Source organism: Melozone crissalis, unplaced genomic scaffold (genome assembly GCF_028551555.1).
Source record: "Melozone crissalis strain CALT ecotype California unplaced genomic scaffold, PUWL_Pcris_2 ptg000013l_1, whole genome shotgun sequence".
NCBI classification, from domain to species: Eukaryota; Metazoa; Chordata; class Aves; order Passeriformes; family Passerellidae; genus Melozone; species Melozone crissalis.
In genome coordinates, this window is record NW_026535791.1 from 27,991,583 (window position 1) to 28,009,015 (window position 17,433).

Sequence of the window (17,433 nt, forward strand, 5' to 3'; positions counted from 1 at the left end):
ACACACTTCCAGTTCTGTAATCTGTGGTTTAGCTGCAGGGTGGCTCAGGTGGTGATTCAGTAGGTGGCAAGCTTCCCTCTGTCAATATTGAGCTCATGTCCCACTATCCAGGTACACAGTACTGTTTAAAGGACCAACCTTTTGCTGGGATACAGAGAAATACAGTGACCAATGACTGCTCTACAACATCCCACAACACAAGTAGAAATGTTGCCTCTTGGGCACGTGCCAGCTTTCAGTTTGATGGAATATATTCTGCTTAAATTTTCCTTTCCCACCCTTATGCTGGTTTGTAATCCTGTCCTTCCTGATGGCTTCTTTCCATATGACAGAGGCCTGCATCCTTTATTACGGGAGATGATTTTTCTGTCCAAGGGACAGGGGATGGTGCTGTTATCCTGAGTAAAGCAGAAATAAATCGTAGCAGGAATAATGTTAATCCTCATTATTAAAAGAGTTCACACACCCTTTGTTCAAAAGTACAGGAATGTACAGATATTTGAGATTAATTTTGGATTCTCACGTGATATCTGCTGGTAAAGGAACATGAATGTGAGAGAGCAAGTGCAAATGCCAGTTTACCATGTTACTTATTGCCACTGTACAGGCCACTGGGAAATAGCACTTAATTCTAAGAAAGGCATTTTTCTAACAAGAGTTGTATGGTGCAAGAGGTACATAAGTTAATACTGTTTCCATTTTATCTAACTAAACTGTATTATTGTTATTATTATCATTATTATTGTTATCATTATTATTATTTTACATTTCTGGTAAAATATTACTTGTTGAAACTGATATTCCTAAAAACCTGCCATACTTCAGATGTTTGCCAGTTGAGAAGTGGCTCCTGGCAATTGAAATGAGCAATGCTTGTTCTGTGGCTGGCACATTGCTGGAGCAGAATAGTCAGCTAGCACGCTTTCATGCCAGGAGGACGTGCATGTGCTTGCCTCAGTCTGTAACTCTCTCTCTTTTGCTCATTTGTGCAGCTTCATGGGGTTTTTCTTCCCTGCTCCTGATCAGATATTTTCATGTTTTTGTATGACTTATCTCTTGTTGCATAGATACAGACTCTGTTTTCTTCTTGGGAAAGAATTGCAGTATTCCCCCTGTGACTTGCAAAACCAAATCTAGAATATATAGGGGTGTTTAATGATTTACTTATCATATGTGTCATCCAAATAGGGAATTACTGGTCTGCTGAAAGAAAAAAAATAGAGAATTTGGAGATACAGTGTTATTTCCCCTGGGTGCTACAGTAAGACAATAAAACATTTATTGACATTGGAGTTGGTTCTTCACTATTATGAAAAATAAAAACAACTTCCTGCCAAAGCAAGCTTATATAAATAAAAAAGTATTTTTTCCGAGTCTATATTAAGAAATACCTATTGCTGATTTTGAGAAGCAGCAGAATATATGATAGAACATATCCTTATTCTAGAAGTGTAGAAAAAACCTGTGTATTAGTCCTGGTAGACAAAACCATTGTTCTGGCTTGCTCATCAAACAGCACCATTTTAAATACATGAAGACACACAAAGACAGACACATGGGAAGCAATTACCAGGCAAGAAGATCACCAAATAGCTACTTAGTGTATAACTGTGATAAACTATAGCTATGTTGGGAAAAAAAACCAAAAAAACCCACTGCAAAATACAGAGCAAACCTATGCTGTTTTCAGGAAGTCAATTTTTTTCTTTAGCCTTATGAATTAAAAATCCCTTCTTTTATGTGTTCCTACATACCTCAGATAACATGAAACATTATGTATGCTGTTCAGATTAAATTGATTAATTTTGATGTCCTGCAGATATTCATACTAGTGTATCTCTTTTACCCCCTCATTGAATCTGAAAAAAAGTTCATCTGACCTGGCATGTTTAAAATGAAGATTTAAATTAGTTTTTCCATATTATAACTTTGATCCTTATACAGAATTATTTTTATGCATAGAAAGGTTAGAAGAGGTTTAGAATTTCTAATTTTAAATTCTATTTCTTCAATTTTACCAGACTTTCAGGAACACGGACTACACAAAACAAAACTGTGTACCCATCAAATAAAACATATTATTTTATTTCTGGAATGGGATTTTAAACATGAAGTTTTGCTCCAAGGCATTTTTTTTTTCTCTTTCATAAACCTAAGGTAAGATGAAACAAAATGCTAACATTTCCTTAATTCCAAGAATTCTACTGGACATTTTTTAAGGAAACTCTCATCTCAAATGTCTTTTAAAGGAATATAGTCTTGAGGTAGCATCTTAGCCATATTGTTTAGGAGTTATTTGGGTTTGTTTTTCCATGTGAGCATCTAAGATTATTTCTGGTAGACAAAGCAGCTAAGTTCCAATCGACAAAGCCCACAAACATTTATGCATTTTCTAGTTCATAAAATGTGCTGTGAAAAAAGCTTATTGTAGGCATATTTATTTGAAAGAATTCTTGCTGTGCTGCTTCAAGAAATGATGGCTGATTTAAAATTGAGAGAAGTGCCATAAAATGGGTTTCTTCAGCTTGATCAGGTTCAGTGAAGATCGTAAAGGACTGTAAAAGCCTGGGTTCATTCAGTCTTGCGCCTTTCCAAACCTCCTGTGAATGTTTTGTATCATTGCTGTCAGATGTGATTTTCTCTGCTGCTGCAGATGCGCACAACAGATTTACTGTTACAAGTAATAGATAGTAAATTCCTGACATAGAGGCATTTAGTGCCACTGCCAGATGTCTCATTTTAATAATACATTTGTATATCCTAGTTCCAGAGGGACAATTAAGCTGTGAACAATAAAGATAAAATCATTGGAGCACAGGTATTACCACTTTATTGTTGTAGTCAATCTATGGCGCTCAATAAAATGGATGAATTTCGTTTTCGGTTTGTGTGGTTACAACAGGATTACTATCTCTTATTCAAAAAATAGTGGATAAGGACATGTCTTCATTATAGATGTCTGCATGGGAAGAAGATGGTCTGTTGCTCCAACTTTCCTCTGACAGTTTGGATGCAGAATTATCTCCATCAAACTCCAGAATGCATTAGGAAAATGGAGTCTCATTTCTATCCTCAGCAAATTAGGGATGTTGAGAGATCTGTTGGCTGGGTACTGACTATTTGTTATCTGTGCAATTGAATTGCCTGGGAAACAGTGTCTAAACTTGTGAAGGGCTTATCTATTTGCTGCAGGTACAGGAAAACTGTGCAGGGAAGTTTCAATAATTACCTGCCTTCTGGCTTTGCCTTGGGCAGAGTTTTGAACTAGTTTTGTTTAGCTGGTACATATAACAAGGGTTATGTCCACAGCTAAAGGGTGTCTGGGAGTTAGTCTAAAAGCTTCAATCACAAAGAGAAAGTAAGTGCAGTTTGAAGTCATATCTTTACTTAAAATTAGTAAGATCATGAAGACATTGTTAAAAGAAACAGCAAAAAGCCCAAAGCATCAACTGCAACATTAGATGAGTCAAGACCTGACGTTTCCAGAAATTCAATATTGTTTGAATTGAGGGAGAAATTCTGATATTGGTACTCATTGCTCGATGTTTGGCCCTCTGCCACTGTTGAAGATACACTATATTTAGGTGTTAGTGTTAAGAGGCAGATGGATTATAACAATCAGAACAGAGAAGAAATAAAGGGATTACTGGAGGAAGTCTTCTCTAAAAATCTGTTGGTTTACAGTGAATCTTTCCCTGCATAAAGATGCCATAACTCTTTCCGGTCCACTTCTACACTTTGGAACTGATTGGCTTTGACTCTTGGCCCTCCTTTCTCAGAATGCCTGAATGAGAGGCTGCATGGCCCCAAACTGCCCTTGCCCTGGCTTGCAGAGGTCTGGAAAATGGCAACAAAACATGGCTGTGGGCAGTGAGCCCTTTGGACTGTTGTTTCCAATGATGGCTGTTTCAAATTGCCAGTCACAGAATGTGGCACAGTCTCTGTTCCTGTCTCCCATTTTTGGAGCCGTTCAATGGCTGAATCAGTCCTTTAGGGTGGTGTCTGTCTCTCTGGGTCACCTGGGTGATGCCCCCTCTGAAGGCTAAGCAAAGTGGGCAGTGTGCCCCATATGCATGTACCCCAGTACCTCTGGAACACACATTAGGGTCAAAGTGGCCGTGTTCTACTCTCACATTTTGGGAGAAAATAAAAACATTTGCAGAAGTGTGGAATGAACCTTTAAATCTTCCAGTACATCCATCAAACTAGAGTGCAGGGAAAACAGGATGTAGGGGCCTGCATCTATCTTCAGTTTAGACATATCCCTTGTGATATAAAAGAGACAGGAAAGGGGTATAAAAAATACACTTTTGAAAGGTTTATTTTTGAGGATGATGTTTGGAGAATCCTCTCTTTTCACAGTCATAGGAACAACATTTAGTGTACATTGTATCTTCCCACCAAAGGGTCACCCTAAACCCTGGTTTGAAGGAAACATGCTTGATTACAATCAATCTGGATCACATACTTCAGTATATTCAATTTACAAGTATCCTTCTTCAAACCACCCCTCCTTTCCTAGTAAAAATGAGACAGCTTCAGACAGGCAGTTTTAAGAATCATCCCATGGGTACTGTTAAAGAGACCTATTCATAGATACTCATGTGTTAACCACATGTGTGTCACTGACAGCAAGTACTCAGAACCTGATGGTGATAGGGTAATGAAAATAGCCAAAATCATGGCAAATAATGAAAAAAAACCTGTGTGAATTTCTTTTAAAAAAATCAATTAACAAGCCACTGGGCTATCAACATGGAATATCAGAATAAGAAGAACAACAAGCTATTAACAGTTCTGCCAAGCCATCATTAGCGATTCTTAGCTTTCTTCAGATACATCCTACTCCCTTCCCTCCCCACTGCCTTACATTTTTCTTTGTAAATAGTATAAACTGAATGCCAAATTGCTTCCCTGGTTTCAGCAGTCCAGAAAGTCTCCCTGGCATAAATCAACCTGCTTTGGAGACATCTCCCTTCAGCTTGGTCTGGCAGATTAACAATGAAAAGGGAAGAGACAATGGTATAGTCAGACAGCTCTCCAAAAAAGCACAATAGTTGAAAGCTAAGAGCTTATTAGTAAAATCTTCCCATCATTTAAGGATTAATTTTCTTTAGTGATGAAAACCAGGTCTCCTTAGACCTTGAGTCAGTGTCTGGTCCTCTAGGCCAGGTCGAGGGTAGGTTTATGTTGCGATTAGAATGGGGTCTGCAGTATGGGCAGGCATGTGTGCAAGTTAGCTTTTCATGTCGGAGTCTGGAGATGATTCAGGGCTGTGGCTGCAGCAAAACCAGAGAAGCTCACTCTGAATTCACTCAGACTGAATGGTGCACCGCTTTTGGGCCCAGTCAAGCTAATGAGGCCCTGGGTGAGGTGGAAGCAGAGCACACATGTCACCCCTGTCCTCTGCGGTGATTTCAGCATCACCTCTGCACAGAAAGGCAAGTGGTGTCACCTTCCTTGGTGCTGAAGTGTACACTGATGCTTACCTTGCTTTTCCTCTGTAAGACAAAAAGATCATCCATGTGGAATTGGCAGCATGTGAGCTATAGTTATCTTTAGTCTTCAGAATGACGTTTGTGCAATTAATTACTGGTAACCACTGCATCCAATCTACTTAAAATTCTGACAAATGATTCCATGAGCAGCTTTCCTTCTTTTTCTGCTTTCTTGCATGAACCCAACTTTTAAAGATATCAGAATGCAAGGATATATGAACGCAAAATAAGTCACAATTAGGTGAATATTCAGAGTCAATTTTATAGGTTTCAAATAATTTATAAATAATTTAATGATTTATAAATAACAGCTTTCTGTATTTAATCCCATTTTATAACCAGATTGTAAATCCTTTATAAAATGGAAAATAGGATTTTGCTACAGAAACCATTTTCTGTGAACAATCTCACAGACAAAAAATGTTTTTTGAGACATCTATGACTTTGTGGTCTTGCTTAATTTTTTACTGTTTTTGTTTGAATAATATGAAATATTAATTATAAAAATACTTTTAAACACTCTCAACATCTATAAAGATCTATTATTGTTGGAAAATATTTTCATATTCTTTGGCATATGTACTAAACAGACCAAGAATAAATGGATTACACTAAGCAAAGACACAATTTAACCTGAGTTTGGAAGGAATAGATATGTACCTTTATCTATCTATTTATCTATCTATCTATCTATCTATCTATCTATTCCATCTTTATATGTATATCATCTATATCTATATATCTATATCTAGATCTAATATAAATCCATCTATATCTAATCTAGCCATATATATTCATATTCCTGTATATTGAAAAAAAGAAAATAGAGCTATTCAAGACACATAAACATCACTCCTTTTCCCAGAGGCACCTATACTAATATCTGCCATAAAATTTTCATGTTAGGTGCCTTACAACATTAATGTTTCTAAGTCTTGTGATACACATCTTTTTGCTTCTTTCCCCAAAAGCTTTAATTGTCAGAGTAAGGGGATGAAGAAGGAATCTTGTCTTTCTTTAAAACCTTAACATTGTCTCCTATTTGACAGCTGTACAAATGTATTGACTAAATCTGTTTGACTTTTTTAGTCACCTGGACCCTAAGAGGCATATTTGCAGAATCTGAAACATCCTCTTCTCAATATTTGGGTAACTGAATGTCTCCCTCATTACTGAGGCATTCCCTGATTGTACGCCTACCACAATAAACAACAGAGAGCCCGCAATCCTCTCCTCAAGCCCTAGATCCCTGATTTTCCTTATTGCTTAACTACTGTTTCATTCCCTGACTGTTTTGGGCTGCCCCATTTAGTGCCACTGTGACAAAGCTCAGGAGTGGCTAAATAGGGTTCATTTCAGATAACATGACTCTATCAATCTGACCTCAGTCTACCCTAAACAATCCTCTGACACCGTCCCAAGCTCCAAACACCCACATAGGCCTCCATGGCACTCACTAAGGAGGGCAATAAATAACTTCAGTCCTCCCTGGCATCTGTGACACACTCCCTTTGCTATTTTGGGCACTTTTAACTGGAACAAAACATGAAATGAGTAATAAGAACGTCTCAGGGATTCACAGCACTGAGGACCACTCTGGACAAACTGCTATATAGGGTGGGCATGGTATCTTGTTTTAGATGGCACTTGCCCTTGTATCCCAAAGCCAGGCAATCTCAGGATCAGTGCCAGTCTCAAAACAGTATGGTGGATTTTGGCAAATGAGGCTTCTGTGTTTGTATGCCAATCTAATTAGTACATAATTATTCATTATGCCAAGTTTCATCATCAGTGAAGCCCGTTTGCCATTTACCAGGTCATTAATGTATTGTCTGATATTCACATTTAAGTTGATTTTAACTGTTTGTTCTAAATTCCTGGGGATTAGAATACTGGGGTGTTTTAATATTACTGGGCAGCGTTAAAAATCCACCCACTAAATAATGCTTTGTATGTTTCTTTAGTTACTCCTGACAGTTCAAGCTTGTTCCTATTAATTTTGTATCGATATAACTGTCTGAACTTTTCAGTGTATTCTAATAATTTTGTGTACAGGCCTTTAGAAATCACTTTAAGCCAGAGTAAAACAGAGCAATCTGAATCTCACCTAAGTTTTAATGCTTATGTAAAATTTCTCTGGGCACTGAGAGAAAACCCTGCTTAGTTTATCCTATGCAGCAAGCATTTATGTCTGAGCTTAGCTTCAGCACATGAAGGATTCTACTGGAACTGGTGCTTAAAACTCAGACTATATAACTGGACAGTGAGTCAAACCTCAGTTTCCCCAGGGCTGGGCCCTTAGTCATTCCTGCTGGGACACTTGAAAAGGAAACGTTTACCTATTGCCCTTTTTTCCTCCAAGTCTGGTTTGCAGCATGCAGTAATGGCAGCTCAGAGGTGTTTTGATAGGTGCCACCATGTCCTCTGGGGCCTGCCCAGGTTAGGCACAGTTCCACAGCAGAAACAGAGACACCCAAGCTCCACTATTTATAGGGCCACCTGGACTGTCTTTTGGGCATGAGCTGTTCAACTGCCCAACTTCCAAAAAAGCTCCTCCACAACCTGTGCCCTCTCTGCTGCTCTTAGGGGCTGCGGGATGCTCTGGAAGTGGTGAAACATGGTCATTCACAGGAGGGATGGGGGAAACTGCACCATCTGCTACCAGCCCTCATTCTGAGCCATCCTGAGACTGTGCCATTTCAAATCCATGGGCTGTTGCTACATGTCTGTGCCATTTCAAACCCATGGGCTGTTGCTTTAGCAGCCTGTCAGACCTTTAAGCCAAAGATTTCCTTAAGGAAAGGACAAGGTTTTAGTCAATGCCAAGTACACCCAAGACTTTCTGTCCCCCTTGCAGAGCACCAAGTGTCTTAGCCACTCAGCACACAGTTTTTTCCTGCTCCTGCTTGTCCACAGAGCCAGAAATGTGAGTGAGCTCACCAGTCCCCTTTGCCAGGAACAGAGGAAACTCCTCCAAAACTGGTGCAAGCTTCTTCAACACTGCACCTCTCAGGCAAGTCACCTGCTCAAAAAGGTGCATTGGGTATGTGTGACTTCACTGGCTGGCTGATGACCTGGAGTCTGGTGATGAAGCAGGGGCTGCCTGAAGAATCACAGTCTGATAACCAAGAGGAGACTGAGAGGAAGGGCCTTGGAGGAACTGGGAAACTGGGCAGTGCCATATTCTTATGAAAGAGGGGCAACATGTCATGCCAGAGTCAGTGGTTTGGAGGGGAATGTCTGGCAGTGTGAGTCTGCATGATTGTAGTGACCTATAGAAATGTGTCAGTAGGTCACCAGCCCACCTGGAAAAGCCCACTGGAGGGTGTTGGGAGAGGTGGGTGCACCTGAGGCATCATTTACTTTCAGAGTGCCTTGAAAAATCGCACTGTAAAGTGCATAATAGGGAACTCCCCATTCACAGCAGGAGCCAATATCCTGAGATAAGTTGTGCCAGCAGTGCTGAGAGCAAGGAAGGGATCCATATTCAGTCTCAGAAGCAGAGGCAACTCCTAGAGGCAAAGCAGAATGAAAGAGTGATTGACATGAGTGTCTGTAGGCAGTTAGCGCTGACTGCAGTGTCCCTGCTGGATAGTTCTCTGTTGCCTTCTCACCCCCAGAGCAGGAAAATAAAACAGTGGTTTTTGTTGACAGCTGCAAGAAAAACAAAAGGCTGAGGGAAAGCTCACTCCCAGCCCTCCTTACCTTCCTCACAAAGGGAGGTCTGGAGCAGGGAGAGCTCAGCAGGGGTGAGGCTGGCGTTTGGGGAGTGATGGTGGGGCTGGGGGGAGACAACGAGAAGCGAGAACCCACTGTCTCCCTGCCCGGTGCAAACACACACAGACTTAACCCACAGCTGAACTTTTGCCCTTGAGTGATCAGTGCCATTAGGACACAGGTCAAAAGGTTGCAGGGTGACAGAAAATGGAACTTTATTGAATGAAAGAGAAAATGAAAAAATTCCTTTGTTTGCTTAACTCCGTGTGGTTTGTATAGCCACTGTGATCCCATAATGGAGTCCAGAGTGAAAAAGTAACTTGATTTATCACATGCAAAAAAAAAAAAAAAAAGAAAAAAATAAAAGGAGGAGGGATTTTACTAAGGGAATAACTGAAAAAACAGTGAAAGACTAAAACCCAGAAATCCCTAAAACATTAGAACAAATGTGACTTTAATCAATAAAAGCCCTTTTATAGATATGAGGAAGATTTTTCAGTCTTTAGGAACAAGCATATATTAAGAACACCAGTATATATATCTGTGTACATGAAGGATACCAGCCAGGGACGTTAAAGGAATATTCTTCCTGTATGATCAGGAAAAATGTGTATATGAGCATCTGGCTTAAAAATTTGATACATTTGAGTGCCAAACTCATAGCTCTATATGCAAAATTCACCTGCATTTATATTCAAATGCAAAATCTAGACATTTAAAATCCACTTGAGGAAAGGAAACATCTCTGGATAAATAGAGAGAAAAACAGTAGTATTGGTAGGACTCTGTCTAGAATTGGAGATTCCAAATTAACTTAGCTAAATATAACCTGAAATTTCAGCATGGTTGGCATGCTTAAAATGCATTGGGTTTTTTAATTCCTTGACAGAATATAATCCGTCATAAAGATAGAGCTGGTTAAAATCAGATGCTTTAAAATGCTGGATTTTTAATGGAGAGACATATTCTAAATCAGAACCAAAAAATTTTAAGGGTTAATATGCTAATTCTGAGCTGTCTCAACAATGAGATAGAAATCAGTGGAGCTAGAGTACAAGAAATTAAACAAAGTCCAATGCTATGCCAGGAAGTAATATTCAGGATATATAGGTACTCCCAGAAACAAATTTAAAAAAAAATAGTCTTAAAGTGAATTAAACATTTCATGATCTCTGTTTCAGAGCATGGATGAGAAGATCTTGTCACCTGTGTGCATAAGTAGCTGCTGTGGATGAGATGAGGGGTACTACACCCAGTCTGTGCATAAATACTGCTTGAGGGCATGAGGTGAAGTTCTGCTTGGTATGAACAGGGTGTCAAAAGCTGCCTTCCAGCTGGGACTCTCACCTCTGTTACTGTTCCCCCTTCCTTTGTACTGTCTCCTTCTCTCTCCCTCTCCTTTTCATCACAGTCAGCCCACAACCTGCAGGGCTGCAGCAATTACACCTACATCTCCTCTGTGCTACACAGCCGCATTTTATCTCAGTGAGCAACCAAACCTCCTGGCCTGACACTTAGCTCTAGAGAGTGACATCCTCTGTAGGGTGTGTCTCCAGGGTTGTCTCATTTAGAATATATTTATGTCTTGATAATTCTTTTCTGCATTGTTTCACAAGCGCAGGCCTTTTTTTCTCACCCATATAGCTAAAACTCATATCCAGAGTAGTTTTGGTGTTGCAGCAACAAGTCTCACTTACTGCAGTATCCTCTGCTTTTGTTCCTGACAACTGCAACCATGCTTTCATCATATTTATTTGGACTGCTACTGTCAAGATCATTATCCCATCTGTTGCCCTGAGTCTGTCATAATTCTGTTTGTCTCTTTGCACTTTCTTCTCCTTCTTTACTATAACAAATGCACCACCTTTCCCCATTACCACTTAAATGACACTGTAATCACTACTAAAAGGCTGACTGCTACCTCCATTAGGACTGTGTTATCAATTTCCATCATCTCCTTTCCAATTTTCAGAGATGCATTTTTAATTTTTCATCTTTCTCTCCACCTGCAGGAGAGGGAGGAAATTCCCATAAACTCATGCAAACCTACTTTGTTTCCTGACCCCAAAAAGTGCTGCTGCAGTTTCCTTCAGCTCTCCCATCAGGCTATCTAATTCCATCTAGTGTAAGCATTCAGACTCCTGAAATCTTCCCTTGTTTTGTTCTCATTGGACACTGCCTAAAGCAATGTGGTCCTCATTCCTGACTAAGTGTTCCAGTTTATTTAGTTTTATTTGATCAAGAAGGTTATTACATAATTATTTGTAATAACATTCTTGATCAAATAAAACTAAATAAAGGGTAACTCCATTGAGTCTAAGCATAAAGATTCCATGTTTATATTGGTATAATGGATAACAAAAAATACTTCTCTCTATTTTAATTTTTCTGTTCACCTACAGTGACTTATAATCACCACAGACCTCCGCTTACACCCCTCAAGATTGTAAAAAATGTGGCTTTAAGAAAAATAGAAATCACAAAACATATAATGAAGTTGAAGTTTCACGTGTAATATCTTTAATGAACTTTGAGGCTGTGAACTAAATGCCTATGAAATTCCTTAAAATGCTACTTAAACAGAAACGTGTTTGTACATGAAATCTTGAAGGCACTGTAAGTTTTTACTTTCATTCCCTCTTTTTTCTTCTCACAAGCATAGTTAGACATGTCATAGTTTACTGCCTTGCAGCTTGTCTCTTTGAAAACATTGAAAGTTGCTTTTTAGACTATGGAAAGAATCTGAAAGAAGAATTTAATATTTTGTGAAGGAAACTTGGTTCTGGTCTAAAATCCTTTATGCCAAGTTTCAGTGAATTTTTGCAGCCAAGTTATGCACTTCCTCTGACAAGTTTTAATGCTACCAGACAATTTGGCTACATGGTATTGTTATCAAAATGCTAAAAGAAAAACTCAACAACTCATTATACTGGGGAACTTGTGTCAGTAGACAGTTATTATGACTTTTAGAGTTGTTTCTGTTCAGCAGGTGTTAACATGTTTGAAGAAAGGGAAAAAAGGATGGTAATAAAGGCTAGAATTTTTTTCTGGGTGGGTGAATGATTATTCTTCCACACACTGGCAGAGACAGAATGTAATTTGTGGAAGGCACTGTTTAAAACAGAGATATTTTGGGAGAAAAAGTATTGTGCATTGTACATGTTATGTCAATATTTTGGGAGGTCATGTCAGAGTGGTCGGAGAAGTTTTGGGGAAAAAAAATAGCAAAAAGCCCCCCTGCATTTCATTGTCTTCAACAAGTCACCAGTATCTGGTGCCTGGAAAGTATGGGCATAAAAATTAAACTTGTCTTTTTCAACCATGATATCTGTTAGACAAGATGCATGGATCCTTAAAAAAAAAAAAAAAAAAGCTGATTTATTCTGTACTCTAATAGAGGGTTTCTGCAGCTATTACAGTAGACAGTGTAAAAAAAGGTTTAAGATTTAAGGTGGAATTCTGAAAGTAACTAACACCTCTGACTGGTATGGACAAAGCCTCTGTGGATGTATTTTTTAAAGGAGAGATAAGGAGTACAGTGGCAGTCTAGGTGATTCATTTGAGCTAAACAGATGACACGTAGATAAGTGAAGTTAAAGGTTATGAATCCCACTCACAGAAACTACCTATGCTTGTTTTGGCACTCCTCATTGTGCACATAAAAGAATCATCCTCTGACCACTGCCAGTAGCATCACAACGGCAGTCACTGTGTTGAAGGCAGAATGCATTTATACAAAAGCAGCAAGATGAATCCAATTTAATATTTAAAAAACTTACCTTAAAAAAACATGGCTTACTTGAAAAAAAAAAATTTTGTGCCTTATGAAAAAGAGCAAAAATAGGTTAATCACTTTTTGGATATTTGCAAGTGCCGTGTGCAATCAGGCCATAGCATCTCTGTGAAAACTGCCCGCTTGTTCTGGTGCTGGGAGAGAGGGGCTACTGCTGGGAAATAACTAAGATGTCCCCTCATTTAGCACAGACCACAGAACAGCTGCCGGATATGAATGCCTTTCAGTCACCATTGATCAGGAATCGATTCAAATTAGTGACCTAGAAATAAAAGGCTGCATATTAAAGAACAAATTTCCTATACCATTCTGTCTCCGGTAATGAGAAATGCAACTGTCTGCCACATTTAACATTCAGCTGTCAAATACAGAAGAAATAGATGACCTCAAAGCATGAAAATATGAAAAAGAACTCTAAAACTTCAGGCATTTTCCCTTTTAGGTACTTGTTTTTTTTGTTTTGTTTGTATTTGTTAGGCAGCTTCCTCACTGAAGTTGGCAGTTAGGTGTTTACAATATTATGCAAATATAGGAAACTAATATTTTATTTTCCACACTTTCTCATAAAACCTGGCTTTAGAAATGGTTTTTCAATCCTAAACTACTTGTATTACATTAAAACCCACAGGGAGAGTGTGCTTTTAAATCCTAGGCTAAAGCACTCACAATTTGGATTCCAGTCCTTGGCTTTGCAAGGACTACCTCCAGGGCCTTGGCAAGCTGCTTGTATTTTCTCCATCTCAGATTCCCATTTAGAAATGGATAAAACAAATGCTTCCCTATCCTGGGAATATTTTGAAACTAAAGTCACAGGTAACTAAAAGACACTCTGCAATGCATATACAAATTAACAATCTGACAATCTTACTTGGCTCTTTGGAGTAGCTAATGTTTCCTTTGAAGGCTGCGTTGGAAATGCAAGGCTGAAATGTAAGATTTATGGATATCATTTTCATGCTTATGGTCCTTAGAGATAAAAACAAACAATATTCCCCTCTCCCCAGCCACTGAAGAAAATGGGTCAATAGAAAATTATCACAGTGACAGGTTTTTCCTTTCATTAGGATTACAAAGCACTCAGCGTTAGTAAGAATTGTAGAGATTTTTCTGACAGAATTAATTATTCTGAATGATTAGTTTGTTATGCTCCTTGCAGGGACCAAGTTTGGAAGAGGAAGTGCTTTGTCTTTCGATTAAAAATATCCAAACAGCTCCGTGGAGTCATGATCTGAGAAACCAAAACAAGTCCTTAACCACAGATAAATGAAGGTTGGCTGATCCCAGTTTGTAGAAAGCCAGAGGAAGCCCTCTGCTCTGACCCCATGCCCTCTGGCATCACAGCTGGTGCATGAGCACAAAGACAGCTTGGATGGAGATGCTGCTGTGGGCACTTTACACAGGCTAGATTGTAAATTTGTCCATTTATGAGTGTCCTGTGGGGGTTTCCAACTTGGAAGACAAAGCAAGAGCTGAAGCAAACAAAGCATATCCATAAAAGTTCCTCTGATTGCCACTATTAATAAAATGGAGGCCATAAACAAATTTACAAATTTTCCTGTTTCTTAAGTGGAAGCAGGAAGCAGGGGATGCTTCCTGGGACTGAAGGAGGTGGGTGTGCTGCACAGGGTAAGAATTCAGGTAAGCTATGTGCGTGCTGTGAAAAGTAAGTGTGCCTGCTGGAAAGGTTTTCCTTCACACTTCCTACTACTGGGCTGTGGACAGGAATTTCAGACTACGAGAAATCCAAATTGCCTTGGCAGAAGTTTGAGTAGCATGCATAAAACAGGTATTTTTGCATTGCTGGAACTTTTTCATATTGTTTTGTTTGTTCTTTATATAAATTCAGGAATGGAAGAGTAGTTTTAAACTGTCCTGGCATGTATCAGCATACTCCAATGCACATCAAGGTCCCCCTCCAATCTGCATATTTTTCATTTTCATTGACCTTTTCCAGCAGTAAGGACAATATGCTTATTTTTGATGCCAAAGGCTATTATGAAACATTAGATATGGTACAAAACTCACAGTAGTTTTATACAAGTGACTCGATTTTGAAGGAATGATTGACAGAGAAAGTTACATTTTTTCCAAATGTCAGGCCCAGTGGTTCTTTTCAGTCCTGTGTACAGCAATGGGTTGAGAAAATGGTCTCACTTCTAAGCTGTAGAAGTTCTTGCCTTTTCCAGGACTCTCCTCTCTGGATTGCTGCTAATGGTGAGGAGCTCTGCAAAGCACTGTGGTAGGTGGCAAAGGGGGGAACAAAGCTGGGATGGAGGAGATAAGAGAGCAGCCTTTCAGTTGTCCTGAAGGAACCAGTTTGGGTCTGACTGTGTGTCAGCGGGACACCTGTTCTGCTGTAGCCTGCCTTGCATTGCAGGAATCCATCCAGAAACCTTTGTTGCCTCCCAAAGCTGCTGCTGTGAAAAATATGTTGGTTTCTGGCTTGGCAATGAAGAGCCAAAGCAAAAACACTGCACATCCCCAGTGTGTCTACAAGTCAAGCAGGTCATAAGGAACATCTCTAGCTCGGTAGTGGGATCTCCCATAGGAGGCACAGCTCTTTAGCACACCTGGGGTCAGTCCCTGAAGACTTGACCCACTGAGGTGCACAGCAGAGGCCTAAGTTACACAGTATTGGAACAGGAAGACACTATTTGTGCTGTAGCTTTCTGCATTGCACTCAGATATTTTTCCAAATAGTATTTAGGACTTAGAAGAATGTTTATACTGAAGAAAACCTGATAACCAGTGTGGCACTTACGCTTCTCCCCAGGGTACCAAGCATCAAACATAGCCAAGAGATCCACATAGAATTATTTTTTTCCCCTTAATTTTAATTAGTGCCAGGTAAGTTCTGGGCAGAAAGCAGACACCTAGCTTAGCTGGAATTCATGGTCTGGAAACCACTAAGAAAGGAAAAGCCTTGTTGCCATGTTCTACATCCCAAGCCCAGCACCACGTGGTCACACTTTCCTGCAGCAGCACTGACAGCAGTGCAGGAAATAGCTTGGAGAAACGCCCTCATTCTGTTTCACTTGGAGCCCATTTGTCCTGAAACTTCCAGTGGCAAAATTATGGTGCAGTTTTAATAGGAGTATGTGTCTAAACTCATACTCATGTTTTTTCTGCAAATATGGGTTAGAAGATCTCATTTTTCTCCTCCCACACATGCACTCACTGCCAACTTCACAAACAATGACCTGTATTCATCCACACTGTAACTCTGTTGACATCACCAGGCTACAACAGAGATAAATTTGGTCCAGCAAGGCAAAGTGCTGTGAAATGGTTGTATTTTTCTCTTTTACCCAAGGAAAATGCATCTGGAAACATATCATACTTTAATGCTGACACACAGGAATGTCTTCACCATTATCAAGTGATTGATTTTCCTGTAGATTCATGAGAAGTTCTTTTTTTAACAGATGCTTAAATTGCAAATGATATGATGATATTTTATTGATATTTTACATGATAGTTTATTTTCCATTGCAATAAAAACAACACGTAAGTTTGTTATTATTCTGATTATAAACAACTTTTTAGAATTACCAGCTTGAATTCTTTTTTCTTTTTCTTTTTCTTTTTCTTTTTCTTTTTCTTTTTCTTTTTCTTTTTCTTTTTCTTTTTCTTTTTTTTCTTTTCCAAATCATCAGGTGTTTCTGGCCTTTTTTTTTTTGTTCTTCAGAAAATTTTATTTCAATTCCAAAGAATCCATGATGTAAAGATGAAGCATGCAAGAGCACCTAAGTGTTTCTGGAAACTAGTTGGCATTTTCAAAAGTAGCTTGAACCAATATATCAACAGGGTTTAGGAATGTGGAGTCAGGAGGAACTCAAAAATGCTGTCACTCAGTGCAATAGTGCCATTGGTTAAATGAGAAGGGTGCACCCAACCTTAAGTTAGGAACCTAAGTTTTGTGGTCCATGGAGAGGCAGCAGTAATGCCAAAGACTAGGATTTGCAGAACATATCACACTGGTCCTGGTACAGCTAGACAACACAAAAGTAAGAGCTGTGATAAAGATATATCTGAGATTGTGACTGTAACCCAGGGAGAAAAAAAAAAAAAGAAAAACTAAAACTGACTACACCCTGGAGACAGGGGCCTCTGCAAAGAAGATCTAGAGACAGAAGTTGCCTTTGGATTCAAATGACTGTATTACTGGCTTGGATTACTGCAGTGTTCCTTTAAATGCAGTTGCTTAATAATAAATTGTCCTTTATTTAAAGGAATATGTACATCCTTTCCTATACAGTACAGTGAAACTGGAGAAAGAGACATTTCATTAGGATGGATTTAATTTTTTAATTTCAGATTTATACCAGAATAATCAAAGATGCTGTTCAAGAATAAAAAGCTCTGCTGCATAGTCTATCTAACACAAACAAGAAAGCACGTGGCTAATAAAATCAGTTATCTGGA